The 18,551-nt window shown below is 37.1% G+C and overlaps 1 protein-coding gene across 1 annotated transcript in view; it reads right to left on the bottom strand.

Annotated features, from left to right (window-relative positions):
- Positions 1 to 18,551, bottom strand: part of LOC132201006 (connectin-like) — a 154,058-nt gene that overhangs the window by 73,993 nt on the left and 61,514 nt on the right. The window contains exon 3 of the mRNA XM_059626859.1: positions 14,174 to 14,246. The gene's annotated coding sequence lies outside the window, so the exon portion shown is untranslated. The remainder of the gene's footprint in view (positions 1 to 14,173; positions 14,247 to 18,551) is intronic.

The raw sequence follows: 18,551 nt of genomic DNA, 5'->3' as shown, positions 1-18,551 counted from the left end.
GGTGAAATTTTCACGTTCTACGAAGTCAGTCGCTTTTTGTCCCGCTTAATCTGCGTCGCTGCCTGAATATAAATGGTCAGACGAGAAAACTTTTTAATCACGCGGCAAAAAGGGAGGAAAATAACACAATTGTTACCGAAGTTGGGTGATTTATCATTAAAAATGAACTGCCGAGAGACTGTCGACGCCGGGCTCTATGTGCTTTAGAAAACGCGAGCCAAGTAATAATTGCCGAGCGCGTTTTTTGTCCGCCAAAGTTTTTCATTAGCTTCGCCTCCGAATGAAGGAAAAAAATCGACAACGTCGACGAAGTTCTTATTAACAAGTAAAGGCAGCCAGAAACAGACACGGCCAACGAGGAAATGGAAAATTTGTTATAATTGGTGAATATATAATGATTTTGTAGTCTATTTCCTTGTTTGATCTAATTGGAGTTTGTACATAAATATACATAAATTTTACTTTTTTATAGAATATGAAATTGCATGATTAAATTCAGAAATCTATTCATAATTATAATAGTTATTCCAGTTCCCCTTTCAATATTCAACGAAAAAATTTAAAAAAAGTTCATATTTCACCATAGAGCTGTGAAAAGCAATGCTCTAATAAAAATGATTTTTATTGACAAAGTTTCGTCTCTAGTAAAGAAATCTTAATCATCACATAAAAGACTTAACAAATAAAACAACTGAAGCCAAGTTTAGAGAGAAGTGGAATTTATAATTTTACAATTTGGGCTCGGTTTGAAAAAATTAATACTTTGAAATTAATCAAGCAAAAGTTTCAACTTTTTAATATTTAAAAGGTCAACTTTTAGATTTCTTTTAAAACTTATTTTGTAACGATCTGTCCACTTCGCAGCCAACAGATTGGAAAGCTAACAATACAAAAAAAAGAGTGGCATCTCTCACAACAGCTGAAAAGAAGCGAAATTTATGTGAAAATCGTCAGAAACATCTGCCGCGGCGAGATTTAGAGCGAGTCCGTCTTTCTCCAACAAAATCTCGTGCTGTACTGTGCTCGTGCGGGCGCTTTATCAACCCTCTTTCTATCTTTCACTTTCTCTCCACCGCCTTATATCTCCCCATTGTTTTAATAGTCGTCTCCGGCGAAACTTCTTGCAAAGCTCCTCTTCTCTTTTCCCTCCGAGGGCCAATTAATTTGGTTTCATAGATTTGTTATTAACTGCCGTTTAATTAATTTGCAGCCCGAGTTTTGATCGAGAGGACGTTCGCCGATAGGGGTTTCTTCGGTGCTCGGCTAGAAAGCAGTCGAGCGTGCACAAGTTTTTATCATTAATTAACGAGCGTTCTCAGTTCGTGTGGCATCAAGGATTCATCAAAAACTCCAAAGATTTCTACATCATTAGTTAAGAGAGGAGGAAACCACCAAATAATGAATTTTCAATCTTCTTCTTTAACAAAATTGGGCAGAGGAAATTTGTATTCAAGAAAACATTTCCTTCCGAATAGAGAGAGAGGGGGGGGGGTTGTTTTTGCACAAGGTGGTGCGTTTATGCGGACAGTAAGAGGAAATTGTTCCTCTCACGCCCGCTTTATTCATAATTAAGTGAGCCGAGGGAGAAAAGCACTCGGTCGACTATTCTGCCCAGAAGCGATTTTCTGCAGTTCGAACAAGCTGCCCTTTTTCCGTCCGAAATTATAAACAAGGAAATAATTGGGTAGCACGTTTTGCTTGTAAAACACTCACGTAATTCACACCTAGGAAATAATTTGCCGGCACGGTAGTAAAACAGAAAGAGAGGAAAGGGCGGGGTTTTGTTGTGTGAACACGAGAGAAAGATTTCCCTCTCAACACTTTTCTCACACTCCGCGGAGAGAGAAAAAACAAATAAATACGGTCGGGGCGCTTGCTCAAAATAAACAACGTGCAAACGGAATAATAATAAAATAACCCTTTTGGGAGTGCAGCCAGCGAATAATACGATCCAGTGTACTTTTCACCAGTCCTCCTCTCTCTTGAATTTCAAAACAACAAGACTGCGAAGAGTGGAGCACAAAACTCTCGCCATAGTTCCTGCGAAATTAGTATTGTTTGCACTGCAACGGACTAACTTGCTATACGGATATGCACTCGGTAATAGCAGAATATTGTTGTATAGTTACAGTTATTATACTGTATATCCAAGATAGGGAAGTTTTCAGAATGGAAATAAAACTTTTGAAACCGCTTTTGTTGGTTTCGCTCTTAAACTTGTTTCTTTGAATCCAATAACGTTGCGCAGAACTTCAGCAACACATTTATATATATCTGCTTATATTGCAAAAAAAAGTATCACAGAATTTTATAATATTTTTGACATAACATTCTCTTGTTTGCTTTAGATTTTATTGAAATGTTTTTTACAATGTACAAAAAAAAAATATAACAGATTTTAGTAAATAAATTAAATATTATTTGCTTTAAATTAAAAAACTAATTTTCATGCGCAGCTGCTTTTAAATTAGAACAAATATTGAATAAAAAAGGCAATATTTGGTACAATATTCAAGGAGACTTTTTCTGCAGTCACACTTTTAACTTTTAATAAGTACCAAAAGAGAAAGAAGGAAATTGAGTTTATATTAGTTTATATTAATAGACGAATTAAAAAAACATTTTATCTAAAATTTTAATTAAATATCAACATTGTATAATATGGCTCTGTTGAATGCACACATTTTTTGTTTCAAACCTTTATAATTATTTCAGGAGAAATAAACGTTACAGTCCGGCCAAAAAGAACGATTTCAAAGCGAGATAAAAAGCAATTTTCGGCAAATTTCAGCTTTGAAAGTAACTGTCAAACGAAGCGAATTTATATCTATGCCGGCAGCACTCGACACACTCGTTTATATTTTCAAGCACCAAAAAACATTCCCTCGGAACAGCTAGGGCAGAACTGCTCCAAATGTGGAGCAAAAGTGCTCCTGTGGCTATCTCGCTCATCGTCATATTCATCATTTTTATTTTGCATGCAGGTTTGCCAGCAGCAGCAGCAACGAGAGAGAGAGAACAAAATCCAATTGCCTTTCATCACCGAGTGTCCGCGCTCGGTAATAAAGTTAGCCCAAACCGCCACCGGCTATTTCGTCTGCTTTTTTCCACGCCGTATGGACATGTTTGTGCCGTGTTTTTCATTTAGGCATATAAATGTATAAACCGGGCACTCTGGGCAAAAGAGAGGTCATTCGTTTCGACCAAAGTGCTGAAGATCAAATGTCATCCGCCTCTCTCTTGCGCTGGATGAAAATCTCTCTCGGATGCAAAGATTTTCTTTTATTCATCACAGAAAGAGAGTGAGTGGCGCTTCTGAGAGGAAAGGAAAGGAAAGAAAGAAAGGGTGCTTTGCGAGATTAAAAGCTCTCCTTTTATTCTTACGGACCAACTCGTTCGTCATCGATGCCCTCTCATTGAAAATTGATCTCAAAGAGAGCAGGAAATTTGATTTTGCCCTCCTCTCGCGGGCTGAAGTTTCTTAATCATATTATCAGATTATTGATCTAAAGTAGAGTAGCAAAAGGTGAGAGCACTGACGAGACGGATTTATTTGCGCAGATAAAAAAGCCTTTGTGGAGTCTCCTAATTATATTGTGCCTTTCAATGTTGTTTGCAACAGTTAGAATATAAATTCAATTTGTAAATTGAACAATTTAATTGAAGACTTATCAGCTAATTTCAGGACACAAAATTTGAAAACATTTCAAGGAAGAAAATGATATAATTAATTTGATTAATTTCTAATGATAGTTCCAGACAATTTAATTTTTTAAATAAATATTATTGTAACATTGAAACTGCATGTTTAGCAGCAGTTGTTGATGAATTGTGTCTATGATAGATAATCAATTATTGGTTGTATGTATTAAAAATATAATTAATGGAATTTAATGATCAATAAGTGTGAATAAGAAATGCAAAATTGACAGCAAATTGATTTCATTAATCAGTATATCATGAATGATTTCATAATTTAGTACCTACAAGCTTTTATAATATTTTGCAATCAAAAGTTCAGAAAACAATAGTGATTGCCAAATTATGGAAACCTTAATTTAGAAAATTAGGATTTTATTATATTAACTAAAAAAAATTGGTTTATTAGTACTAATTGTAAATATAAATTAATGGATAAGTAGCACAATAATATAAATTAAACTTTTTTATTTTATTTTAAAACTAACTGTAAATTAAAATTTACTCCATGCATAACTTCTTGGTATTCCAGGAAAACAGCCCCCGCAAATTTCCGAAAGCATTAAAAGCTTACTGGTCCAAAATGGTCTTCTCTCGGACGGGGCAGTTTGAGGTTCGTGAGGGTGGTTATTTTTTCTTTTCTTTCACCCCTGCAAGTCGTGCGGCGTCGGATGCCGTCCGTTTCGCATTTGCCAGAACGGGCTAATAGTTGAGGCGGAGGGGGCGAGGAGGACAGGGAACGTTAATGCTAGAATATTACGGCTCGGGTCACTTAAATTGATCTTGGAAACAAACTTGTGGCCACTTAATGCCAAAAGTCTCTCCACCGCCACTCTGTGTTTACAGAGCGAGAACAGCAGCCCACAGAGGACTACATATTGATTTATTCTCTATGAGGGAAATTTGTTGCTTCAAAAGTCTTTTATTCACAGAAATAAAAGCAATTTTTGAATAAAAAACACTTTTACTTGGTCCTCTGAAATTTTAATAAAAAGAGAGACCAGAAAAATTATTTCCTCTTACATTTTGTCCAAACCGCTGCAGTGAGAATTTCAATAAACTCAACAGAGAGTAAAAAGCTGCAGATATTCGCTCGCGATTAATGGGGGAGTGCGGCCCCGCCTCTGGCACTTATTTCTGCCTTACAATGCTTGAACATGTTCCGATAATATTCCACACACGGACGAAATTCGCATGTGAAGAGAATTTCGCCCGGCAGGAATGCAAACGCACGCCGCTAATATATTTCCACGTTTGGCAGGCACGAATTTATTTTACGCGGAGAGATAAGATACAAAGGAGCTCACTTTGTGTGGTGTTGCGGTTTCGCGTGTACCACTCGCATAATTTATGGCTGTGCCTGGATAGGGGGTGTGCAAACAATCTCGCGAAAGATATCAAATGACTCACTCTCGGCAGTCGCAACAAGATCCATAATTTTTCGAGAAGCGATTGCAGAGACGAATGTTTTGTTTGCAGCAGAGCGTATCACGCTTTTAATTCAATTGCTTCAATTTTGCCTCAGGCCCAATGGGTGTGTTTTATTCAATTTTTATTTCATGTTGATGACCCCAGTTACAATTTTAAACCTAATACAATGGAACAATAAGTTAGGTTTAAAGAAAATATATAAATCAATCATGGCAATAATTAATAATGCACATGACAAGAGAATTAATACAAGAAAAAAACTGAACAAAATAAATTATGAAACTTGTTGCAAGAGAATAAATTAATTTATTCTTCATAGAATATAAAATTTAATTTAGAAAATAGAGATCCTGATGATGTTCAAAGTCAAAATGCAGCAGAAATGGTTTTTTTTTTATCTCGACGCAAGATTTAGCAAAATCGTGCCTTTTTTCCCACAGTTTAATGTTTTCCTCTAAAAAATTAATTTAGTTTTTAAGTATTTTTTTTTTTATATAATATTTTATTTTTAAATTTTTTTTCACCGAACTCAAATTTTGATTAGTGATGATGCAAAATACAATAAGTTACTTATAGTGCTGGTTTTTGCCCTCATCTTATTTATCGCGGGATCCGCCAAGCAACAACGTCCCCTTTTTATTCCCTCTCTTTATTTCTCCGTCGGACGCCGTGGTGGTACAATAATGGCTCCTTTAGTTGGTAAGACGTGACAAATAGAGGCTTTGATTAAAAGAGTCTCCGCTGCATTTGCACTGGCCGGCTTCGGATCTCTGGTGTGGCTTCGTCTCTTTCCGTAATAAAGTCGGACCATTTTTCCTGACGAACGAGAAAGCAGAGGCGCCGCGCGCAATTTGACGTCACGCGCCGCCTATTTGCGGGTGAAGCGGCCCGTGAAAAAATTGCGAAGCCAAATCTATTATCGCTGTCATCACGTCTCGTCTCTCTCACTCGGGCCGGAGACTTGACGCGAGCCACGAAAGTGATTTATTTATTATATTTTATTTTTTTCGTCCAACACGCTCTCGCCTCTGCTCTGACACACGTGATAAGATTTTCAACTTTTTTCAACCACGCCAACACACACACGAGAATGTGTATCAGAACAACAGCTGCTGGCTTTTGTGTGTGTGGGATATACATTTATTCAATTTGGGCAAGAGTGAAGAAAAAAATAAGCACGAGGCGTTGTGTATTAGATATAGAGGAGGGCGCCGGTTGTTTTGGCACGCGAGCAAGCAGCAAAAACTTCGGCAAAAACGGCCATGGTTTGTATAGTATGCGAAATTCGCCATTGTAATTCACTTTTTAGTCTTCAATGGGAGCGCAAAGCGTAAACAAACATCAGCATTATAAACTGAAAAACGAGCGTTGGAAATATGCAAATAACTTAATTATTTTTTTTGCATCTCCTTTGATAACATTGTATTTATTCTGATGTGCATAATAAATTCGTCTATCTATTTCCTACTGATAAAACCCTCTTTCATTTTTTTTTATATATCATTATTAAGAATAAAAAGAAAATATTTTTTAACTTTAAAACAATCTTGCTACTTTTCAATTCTTTCCCTTTCTTTATATTCTAATTTCTATTTTACTGAAAAATATTATTGTAAATCTAACCCATGACATTAAAAAATTTCAGAAAAAAATAATCTTATATATATTTATTTTGGATTAATAGAAAACTTAATTACTAAGAATTTATTGGCAATTCTTGCCTACCTTAATTAAAAATAAATCGCAAGGTTGCTTTTTGAAATTTAAGATGCCTTCTCACTGATAAAAAGAAACACATTTTAAAGCCAGCAAATTGTTATTTTGTTTTAAAATCCTTTGAAACTAGTGTAAAATATATCATTTTTTATAAACCGATTATAATTTTTTGTATCAAAAAATAAGAATCATTTAAAACTAGAAAAATAAAGAAACGTTTTTAACCTTCTTACGCTTCATCATTGTGAAGTAGCAACTCCGACGCACACGGACACTTTTTTTATATTTTTACTCTCGTCTTTTTAATTCATCACAAGAGTATAATTTATCTTGCCTGCAGTCTGGTGATGAGAGTCTTGACCCGAGACCCTCATCATTTTACTCAAAACACTCGAGAGGAGTAATTGCGAGACCTCCCTCTTTCGTCATTTTTCTAAAATTAGGGCAAAGAAGTGCCGCAGAGCAGAGAGCTTTGCTCGCTCGACACTGTTAGTCAAAACAAAACCTCAAGTGCCGCGCGCGCGCCGCCTTTAAAGCACTGCAAACTTAAGCTGGAGCAGGAATGCTCATACATTCTCGAGACGAGCGAGAGTGACTCGTAATCTTATTTGCAATCTTACAGGCCGGGCTAGAAAGAGCGAGAAAGGAAAGATCAATGAACCAGAAGAGCAGCAGCAGCAGCGAAAAAATACACAAGCAAAATGCTCTCGAGTTTATTCCACTTTGAATTTTTTTTTTAACGCTTTCATCAGCTCCTTTTTAAAATCGCAAATGAGAGTAGCGGAATGGAAATTCTCGCCCGGGCAATAAGTCGATAGCATCTCCTTGAGCCTCTCTGCGAGTGCAAAAATCTGGTTTATTAATGGACGCTATTTAACTCAAAGTGTGCGTGATTTTATCAGGAACACCCGATGAGAGCTTTAACAGGGCAAATTAATTGGAAAGATAAGCAAAAGCCCCATTTCTCCTCGATAAGAGCATTTTCGCCCAACCAACATGATTTGAAAACAAGCCGACGGATAATTATACGCGCAGTGTTCCATTCAATCCGCTTAAATGAGCAGCAATGAATTCACGAGGTTTGAATGGCAAATCCGTTCCGGCTCGTTATTTGCCCAAACGGAAAATTACGGCCGACCTGCTTAAAATAATTTATCGCCCCCAAATGGGGGAGAGCGATCGAGGGAAGAAAAGTCGAGAGCATTGATTGAATAATAAATTCATCCCATCAGCCCGCAAAGTGTGCAATTAATTTAGGCTGCGAAAAAGTTAAGTTGGAGGAAAGAGTGCAATGGTGCATGAACGGCGCCGATATTTCAATACCAGCCGAGAGGAGACCCTCTTTGCTCTCGTCGGGGGGAGATTTGTTATAAAACAAATGAGTTTGGGCCGGCAATCAATAATAATTACAACAAGGAAACGGACTCAGGCCATTAATTTTCTCGCGCGCGTGTCAGCTGCGATGATGTTTGATAGAAACGCTTTCATTAGGATAATCTATTTAAAAGTGCAGTGTGTGTGTTGCCGTTTGTTTGCAGCGCAGATGGATTGGGGGATTGACCGGAAAACTTGTCGATGATTTTTCCCTATGGCTTTCGCGTTGCCAGCCGACGTGGTGGAAAAAGTAATTTATCTGTTTGCGCGTCCCTAGCTCCCTATCTAACTGTTGTGGAGAGCGCAGTGAGCACAGCTGGGGAGTTTTTGTCAGTCTCTCTCTGAAAATGCGCGAGACTCGTGCAAAAGTACGAAATTGGGGAAAAAGAAGCAGAGACAGGTCTTTTTTTGTGCATGTTTTTCTGACGCTATGCAATTTTTGGCCTGAATAAACAGGGCGGGAACACAACTTTTCCTTCTTTCCTCAACAGCGTGAACTGCAGGAATTCGCCCGAATTTATCGCGACAAACGAGTGGCGCAAGTTTTCCTGTCGGCGCAACCTTATTTCGCTCTAAAAAAAACGTTTGGAAAAAGTCAACAACAGAAAGCGCCGTGCTATGTTCTTGGATAACAAAGAGTGAATGTGCAAAATTTGGGGAAAATAACAGTTTTTTGTGTTACGAGGACAAGCCTGGGACAAGTAACTGCTTGTTTTAAATATTGGAACTTGTAAATTGGTATTTTTTTTTAAATTATGTTTGATGAAAATTAGTTGGAATTTTTACAAGTTATTTGCTGATCGAAAATCAGCGGTGCTCAATGAAAATATTTTACTAATTAAATTTGCAAGAAATTTGGTAAAAAGAAACTTTTTTGTTCTTAAAACCTCATTCATTATTTATTAAAAAATATTTTGAAGACTTTAATGCAAATTAAATTTTAATTTATTACTTCTGTAATGTCTCTAAAAGAAATTCCATTAAATTCAGCTTTTCAAGCTCTCATTCTTCTTTGTGCTGATAATTATAGTTTTTTTTCTGAAACTACCAGAAGAGATGAAAGAAAACTGCAGGATATATAGTTAATTGTGCTTCAGTTGGCATTTCAAAACAAAGAACTTTTGCACTTTAAGTCCCTCGGAGCTGCAAAAGTCAAAGGCGTATCATTTTCTTGTGCGCTACCTCTATTCCCTAATTGCGTTTTTAATTGCAAAAGTGCTTTCAAGTACAATTAATTGCATCACAAAAGGCTGCAGCAAGTGCACGTTTTAATTAAATTCTCTTTAGCTGCAGCGCTAACTAGCCGTGCAGGAGAATAAGGACGTTTTAAAATATATATTCCGCACAATATTTAAAGGCGAAGTGACAAAGTCGCGAAACCCACGAGTCGCAGTGAAGAGGATTTGCTATTCGTACATACCTTTGGCTGGCGAGCGGCGATAATGAGGCGACGAGAGCAAGTCGAGCCATTCGAAATAAAAGCTCTTTTTGAACAGCAGAGAGAAGAGAAGAGCGACCGCAGATCTGCGGCTGCCGTTGGTCCTCTGCGACTCTCTCGGGCGCTAACAAAATGTAAATCGAGATACGAGAGAGTCGGTGCGAGCGAGCGACGACTCCTGGGCGTTTTGTGTTTTATTGCATTAGAGCGGCAAGTTGGCGCAAACTGCTCAATTCATCGGTTCATTATTTGATAGTCTGTCTCGCACGTCCGGCTCCACCGCCGCACAGCATTCATTCATCCACTCTTCCTTTTCTATCTCTATGCAGTGCGGTCGGTGGCTTGGCTCGCTGGTCAAATCCCGCACAAAAAGCCTCAAAACTTTGCGAGTGGCGAATCTCCGCAGTAAGCCGCTTCTGTTTCGTCGCTAATCCTGTCAAGACTTTCTTGGTGGTCCGGCCGAATTGCGAGACATACAAGAGAGAGACCCTGTACAACTTTAAGCCAATGCAAATCGTGACTAATGAGATCGCAGTGAGATTTGTCAAATACAATTACTTGGAATTGGGTAGCATATGGAGGATTGTATGAAATTGAAGCATATTGATTTAAATAATTAATTTCAATTGCAAAGGTTAGATAATAATTTCTAGTCAAATGAATTTTCGCTCATTTTTTGATCATTTGCACAAACTTTAATATTGATTTATATTAAATTATCAAAAAATCAATAAAAAAATTTAAGCAAATTTTAATTGTTGAAAAGGGGAAAAAGTGTATAACTGAAAAAAGCCAACTGGTACTTGAAAATCCCAGAGTTTCTTGTGTCCATGATTAATATTTAAATGCTCTGGGGTAGAATTCCATAGCTTAATGTGTAAGTTTGTTATATATTTAATCCAACTCAGGACGCTAAAATCTAATTTTGAAATTAATAATTCATCTAAATCCGAGGCTTTGATGTATTTATTTTAATAGAAAAATAATTAAGAATTTGGGGCAATTTTCCATGCTAATTTATATTTAAAAAAATTTTTATTCATTTAGTCGCTCAAATACTTTAATCTTATTATAGGGAGGACACTAAAGAACTTTGTGGTGGATTTCAGGCTTGGAAGTAATAGAAAAACATGCTGTTTTTTCTGATACTTTCCAGAGCATTTGGGTTTCTCAGGCAAATTTACCAATATTATTATCATCCGCCACTACTAGTTAATTTGCTATCATTAAAATTGCAAACAATAGATTTTTTTTGTATTTTCCCTAAAAATACATGATTTTCTTCTTCAGACTATTCATAATAATTGATTATAAACTAAAATTGGATCAAAGGAAAAAACTAACAAAGGAAACGATGCAGATTAGGCCAATTATTTTGAATGAAACCAGTTGGGTTACACAAGCGGAAAAATTCCACTTTTAGCAAATCGCCTGCGTCATTCTTCTGCTTTTCGGTCAATATGGTGTAATTTGCTCGATAGTGGCACCGGACGCGAGAGTTTCCATCAACATACAGATCTATAATACACAACACTCGCACTCCATTTGTTTTTGAAGCTTTGCATTTCAAATGGTCGCGTGCTGCTGTGATTTCCTTTTGTGTTTCGCAAAGATATAAAACACCAAAGGGAAAAATGATTTCCACGATGAAGCGAGAATTTTATTTCCTCCCCATCGCCAGCCGGTGCTTTGCTCTTTCCGCGAAAGTACGCAGTCCTTTCGCTCCACGTGTCCGATTTGTATATTTTATTCACTCTCCCAGGCAAAACTCCATCAAAACTTTTTTGATTCGCAGCCATATACGAAGCTAATTTCCTGTGATGTAATAAAAAGCTGGTGAAATAACACATCAACGGTTTCTCCACGCACCCTTTCTTTTTGATATAGAAACGACAAAGTGTTGAATGCGGTATTTGGTATGGAAACAATAATAAAAGCTAAAATTGGCAAGCGAGAGAGAAAAAATTAACCCGAAAATAAAGAGGAGCCCTTTTTGAAAGTGGAAAAAAGTTGGTGACCTCATCATGCGTGATATGAGAAGTTTAATATTTATAAAGTTATCTCGCTCGGCAAAGTTTCGAATTTCTGCAAAACTCTTTTAGGAAAAGAACTCGCGCAGGGCCCGAAACAGAGAGAACGGCTGACGAGAGTTTAAACTCTTGAAAATTATTATGTCAGAAATGGTATATGAAGTTGCAATTTTTCCTGCGAGAAAAGTTACTGGCGGTTGTTTGATTACGAAATACGAGAACACACACCTCGGGGGCTGGGAATTTGCATTTTTTTTTTAGGATTTTTGCACAACAGTTTTGCGGGGCAGAAAAATGGTAAGAATATAATGATAAATAAAAGTGCGCCTTTCCAATTATTATTTGAAACAAAGCGTTATTCATAGATAATTCAACAAGTTGATTTATTTTTTCGCAGAAAACTTTTTGACTTTGAGGAGAGTTTCTATCGTTTTTTATATAGAACTTAAAACTGTAGAGTGTATTTTTTTTAAATTAAGGATTCAGCAGAATTTAGATTTCAAGGTTCAAATATTCCTTTTGAAACAAGATGTAAAAATTTTGATGAACACCGAGAATGAATTTTTGAATCAAGATTTCAATTTTATCATGGAATTTGGTGCTCTTTTGAATTCAAGAATAAAAAAATCATTACCAAGCGTGCGCTTCACCTTTGCCCTTCTTTTATGGCGGAACAAGGGCGCGATTATTAATATGTATAATAAGAAGAAGGTCTCTGAAGGCGCGCGCTCGCCGGCAGCAATAAAAAGCCCAAGCTTATCATCATCCCATCGTATCCGTCCAAGCGGCGAGATATCATTTCATTTGAGCCAGGCGTCTCCAATCTGCACCAAGTGGCTGCTTCCCAACTCAAGTCACGTGTGCGCCATCATCACTACACTTCTTTATTTGCAGGCCTAGTCGCACAAGAGCAGATGCCAGCGAGAAATTTAGATCGCAAATTAGATGAATCGTTTTTCATTGAATCTGGGCTGCGAGAGAGCTCGAGCTGCAGCAAAAAGCTCACGTACCACGCTCGCTGCCCGTCGAATCAGCCAGAATTTAGCACCGGGCGTGTGCGTGTGTTTGCCTTAACACACGGGTACTGTAAATTCTATTTAAGGCTTCAATCTCCAGTGGGATTTTGCTTTTTGTGCTTCGTTTGTCGATGGATTTGTAAATAGGAGGTAAACGATTAATTAAAATTAATTTAGTAAAAAGCTTAATTTCCGCAGAATTCATTCAAGTCCATGTTAATATTTGCCTCAGTTAAACTAGACATTCAAACAGATTTTTTTTGCCAAATTAACCACCAACACATTTGACATCAACAATCTATAATCTGCTAAAAAAAAAAAATTGGTAAAAAGCAATGAGTTCAATCGCTGACGTAAGGGTAAAAACTCAAGTTTTTAGTAATTGCAATATTCATTTAAATTCATATTGTGGATTTAAACTTCAATTCTTTAAAATTTGACGTTGTTTCGAATTGTATTTGGTGAAACTTTTAATTTTAAAAAATGTGCAATTTTTCACTTTCAAAAAATTTATCGAACAATTTTAAATTCCTTATTTTCTAAAAAGATTTTGTATTTCGCATTCAAGTTTCGCGGGTAGCTTAAATTTTTGGGCTTTTATTTCAAGGAGATCATTATAAACCCTTTTCAAAAGCTTTCACTGGTGGGAAAACTCGGCGGTTTTTAGCGTATTGAAGTAGACATGGCCTGTCTGCTCCGAGCTCAGTACACAGAGAATTTCCCACGAAACAAAGTGAGATTTCTAACTAGAGAATGAACTGGAGAACAATTGCTCGAGCGTACACACACAATATCCACATCAGAGAGTGCTGCCGGGGGTAGTTTCTTTCTTTCTCGCAAAACTCGCAGAAAAGCTGCCACCGCACGTAGCATACTTGACTCTATACATTTCGCGCGCTTATCTTTGCTCAGCAGTTTCCAGCTGAAATAAAGGGCAATTACGCTTGGGTGTATCGCGCACCCAAGTGGCACGGAAAGTTGCCAAAGAAGAAGAAAAAAAAGTGGAAAGTGCGCGGCGATACCGAGAGTAAAAGTACAGAGAACACGCGCGCGTGAAATTTATTAACGCAGACGAAAATTTGCATTGCTCTCCTTTGCCATGGCAACCGAAAGCCACACCGAGTTAAAGTCAACAAGAAAAGCTGATGAGCAATTACGATGATTATTATATTGCAATTGCTAAGGGCGCAAAGCCGCAATTCAAAAGGTGGCAATTCAGATAAAAAGGCAATTTAACTTTCTCTCGAGAATGAAGAGATAAAAATTATTTTCGTCTGCACAGCTGCGCGAAATTCAAATCTCTTTTCTTTTCTTCCCGCGTCGGCGGGTAATTGCATATTTATAAAGTTTGCACTAGGCGCGCGGTTATTTACGGCCAATAAAGCTTGATAATGGCCAACTCGGCGGCAGCGTGTAGTGGGAAATTGTGTTTGTTCATGTGCTGCTCGAGGTGCGCAATATTGGCTTACCTTAATTACGTGGCCACGACGACCGACGGCGAGGGCTGGAGTGGATTTCCACAGCACAAACGGTGCGGATTATCTGCAACACAAGAATGATTGCAATCGATTATAATTAGCCGATCGCTTCGCCGAAACTAATTGACCGCCAACCAGACCAATTTCACGCTATCAAGTTGATAGATTAAACCCGAAGAACGAGGAAAAAGGTGTGAAATTGAGAATCATAAAGATAATTTTTTATTTAACAAGGCAAATTAAGTACTTAGTTAGTTTAGATAATGGTAATTGATGTAAAAAATTGGACTTTGTTCCTCATTTTTTCAATTTTATTATATAATCAACCTTTATTCAAGAGCAATTTTAATTATAATAAATGATATTCAAATTTATCATTCAATTTAATGATATTTTCGAATTAAATATTTAATGACCAATTTAATATTTTATTAAATACAAAATTATTTAACTATTTCACAATTGCATGTATAAATAATTAATAAAAATTTCATTTTATTAAGATAATTTTAAAATACTTTTTTTCATTTTAGGCATAACTTCAATATTCTATTTTTGTTATTATTTTATATTTTAAAATTCTTCCAGGCTGTTGATTTTAATGTCCTCGCGCTTGAAAACTTTGTAATTGAAAATGTTTTGCGGTGGCTCGGTGGAAAAGCGAGGGTGCCGCCGCGCCCTCGAGCCATCTCGCTCTCTCGTCGCTAATTTATAATTCACATTCCTGGCCGCAATTATCATCGTCGCCACTTTGATTCAAGTTTAATTTGCGCGTCGTTCGCCTCGTCGCACACTCTGGCTAATTAATCAGACGAGTCGAGTAAAATGCAGCATGTGTACTTTTGCAACGTGCATTTCACCCATACAAGGGCGACACCGCAACAGAACTTTCAAAGTGCACACATATTTCTGGTTTCTCTCTCGAGCGCGAGTTCACAAGTTCAGACGCCCTTTCATTGCACCCCTGCTTTCATGAGGACGACAACACCCACCAACTGTGTGCATACTCAATTTGCAACGCTCAAGCTGCACTACATCAAACGTCGAGCCAAAGTTTTGCAGCAGGTCGTGTATTTTGCCATGCGGTTTGCTCCTGATTAACACCAGATGTCGTTTAAGAGAGTAAATTTTACACTGATTTAATCATCCTAGCAGCAAGAATTCCAATTAAACGTTGCCTGACTTCAGAATCTAATTAAATTATAGAATGATACACACCAGCCTTTTGACTGGTAAAGAATCAGAATTATTTAATTTGACCGCCTCGGAGCCTAATTTTACGATGCAGAGGAATTAATTAAATGCATACATCTATCAAGAACGAGCTTTGTAGAGAAAAGTTAAACAAACTCTCAATTTGATATGCGGACCAACAATTACGAATTTCACAATTCGTAGGCAAGAATTTTAATTTTGATTGTTGGGTGTAATTTTGACTCAACTGCCATTCGAAGTTCTTGAATTATTTGAGAAATTCAAATGTAAAATTCATATTCTAATGCTTGACAATTCATATCAAAATATAGAAAATTCGTTTCACCATCTTGCTTTTCTTCAGGAAAATTAATAAAATATCACGAGAATTTCAGCAGGTCTTTCCAAATTAAATTCTATAATTATTGAAATCAATTTGTAAAACAGAAAACGAGAGTGTAAATATTCAAATATGACTTTTAATGATCTTCAAAAACAATTAACAACGCCCAATAAAAATAAATTTTCCTCGTCGCGAAGGTTCAGCGGCGACCCTCATCCCGGGCGAGCTGTCGGGCCCTCATGTTGAATGTTGCCTGTTCCTGTCCAGAAAGGGCCTTCCAGCGCTTGGCCACTTCTTTGAAGACATTCTGGGGCGAAGTTCCTGCCCCCAGTGCAGCGTAGGCGACCCGGTAATTGTCCCGGACGAAGAGGTTGAGGCCTGTCTTGGGACGAGTTCGACGTTCACGGCGTGCAGGCATTTTGCTTCCGTTCGGCTCGAGTGTCAGAGTGCAAATGAACGTTGGTTTTGATTGACAGTTGGAAATTCAAACCAACAATCGAGACGATCACAAAAGTTTGTTGGCCCTGACAACCGTAAAAAAGAATTTTCACTTTCGATTGTTGTGTTTAATATCCAACGGACAACATTATATAAAAATGATTTTATCCTCAAATTTACAAAAATAACGATGGGTTAATAATTATTTGAAGAATAAATCTAAAAATCCAAGATAGAGGATATGGATTTTTCTGTATTTTAATGTGATTTTAAGCATGTAAGAGCTAGAATTTTACTTGATACTTTCAAAAATAATTCAAGATCTTTGAGATTTAATTTAAAATACGGAGGCCTTTAGAGTGAAATTGTTGAGAATTTCAATAGACTTGTGAATCTAATTAAATTATGGAATGATACACAGCAGCCTTTTGACTGGAAAAGCATCAGAATTATATATTTTGACCACCTCGGAGCCTAATTTTATGATGCAGAGGAATTTATCTAATGTATCTATCAAGAACGAGCTTTGAAGTGAAAAATTTAACGAACTTTCAATTAAATTTGACATTCAAACCAACAATTACGAATTTTACATAACATTCGTAAGCATAAAGAATTTTATTTTTAATTCTTGGTTTGAATTTTGGCTCAACTGCCGCAATCGAATTTCTCTAATTACTTGTGAAATTCAAATGTAAAATTCATATTCTAATGCTTGAGAATTCATATCAAAATATAGAAAATTCGTTTCACCATCTTGCTTTTCTTCAGGAAAATCAATAAAATATCTCGAGAATTTCAGCAGGTCTTATTGAATTCTAGAATTATTAAAGTAAACTTGTAAAATAAAAAATGAGAGCGTAAATATTCAAATATGACTTTTAATGATCTTCAAAAACAATAAACGACGTCCAATAAAAAATAACTTCTCGCCGCGAAGGTTCAGCGGCGACCCTCATCCCGGGCGAGCTGACGGGCCCTCATGTTGAATGCTGCCTGTTCCTGTCCAGACAGGGCCTTCCAGCGCTTGGCCACTTCTTTGAAGACATTCTGGGGCGAAGTTCCTGCCCCCAGTGCAGCGTATGCGGCCCGGTAATTGTCCCGGACGAAGAGGTTGAGGCCGGTCTTGGGACGAGTTCGACGTTCACGGCGTGCAGGCATTTTGATTCCGTTCGGTTCGAGTGTCAGAGTGCAAATGAACGCTGGTTTTGATTGTCAGTTGGAAATTCAAACCAACAATCGAAAAATTTACAGATTTGTTGGCCCTGGCAACCGTAAACAAGAATTTTCACTTTCGATGTTGATTTCAATTTCCAACCGATAACAGTCAATAAAAATTATTATTTTTTCCACAATTTTAAAAATAAACTAAATATGACGCATAATTTAAAGTCATTAATTATTATTTCAAATGTTAAATTTGAATATTTATGCTCTCACTAATTTTTGAGTTCATTCTTTGAAGAATCAATTTAATCCAAAATATACGATTAAGGATAAAGAATTTTCTGTATTTTAATGTGATTTTAAGCACGGGAGATTTAGACTTTTACTTCAAGCTATGAAAAATAATTCAAGAAGTATTTAATTTTTACTACGGAGAATTTTAGTCAAAAATTACTAGACAGGTCCTTTGGCCAAAAAAACGTATTAATATTTTTTTATGTGAATTTTATTTTTATTACTGGGAATTTTCAACAATTTTTTAGATGTCCATAAATTAGGCCTCGTGCGACTTTTTTGCAAAATCGTTCCCAATCAAAAGCTCGTAAATTTATACGGCCTCTGATTCCCCAATACATTTTCCCTTTCAACCCTTTGGTATGAGTATTGTTGCTTATTACTGCTCACATATAACCAGAACAAAAAAGCCCTCCGAGCTTTCTGGTGCGTGTATATAAACTTTTGATAAAATAGAGAGAGAAACCGAGTAATGAGCAAGCAGAGATTTATTACAAATTTCCTCCTTTGTGCTGCACAGAACTCCCTCTCTATGATTCCCCGCTTGCTCATTATCTTATGCGCGGCAACAAATCGAGAACCTGCGCTATAAATAATAGTACATACACCGGCGCACTCAAGCAGGGCAATATTGTGCTCCTCTTGTTTAGCCATACACCACGCACACACGCATAAGCAAGTAAGTTCGTAGGAGGAGGAAAGATAAAATGAATGAAATGCTCCCAGAGCTGCGGCAAAACAGTGCAAATTGCAGTCGGATGGGGTGGAAAACAAATGCGCCGTCGTGCACCCCGTGAGGGCAGACACATAAAATTTGCCAAAATTATGAATATATCTTGCCTGTCTGCTGGGGTATAACTCACAATTGTAATCTCAGTCAAGCTTTTTGCAGTTAAAAACAAAGGGGGAAATTTCTTCACGATCTTTTGAAAG

Source organism: Neocloeon triangulifer, unplaced genomic scaffold (genome assembly GCF_031216515.1).
Source record: "Neocloeon triangulifer isolate White Clay Creek 2 clone unplaced genomic scaffold, ASM3121651v1 ptg000014l, whole genome shotgun sequence".
In the NCBI taxonomy this organism is placed as follows: domain Eukaryota; kingdom Metazoa; phylum Arthropoda; class Insecta; order Ephemeroptera; family Baetidae; genus Neocloeon; species Neocloeon triangulifer.
The sequence above is the reverse complement of the archived record's forward strand: the minus strand, read 5'-3'. Positions and strand labels throughout refer to the sequence as shown.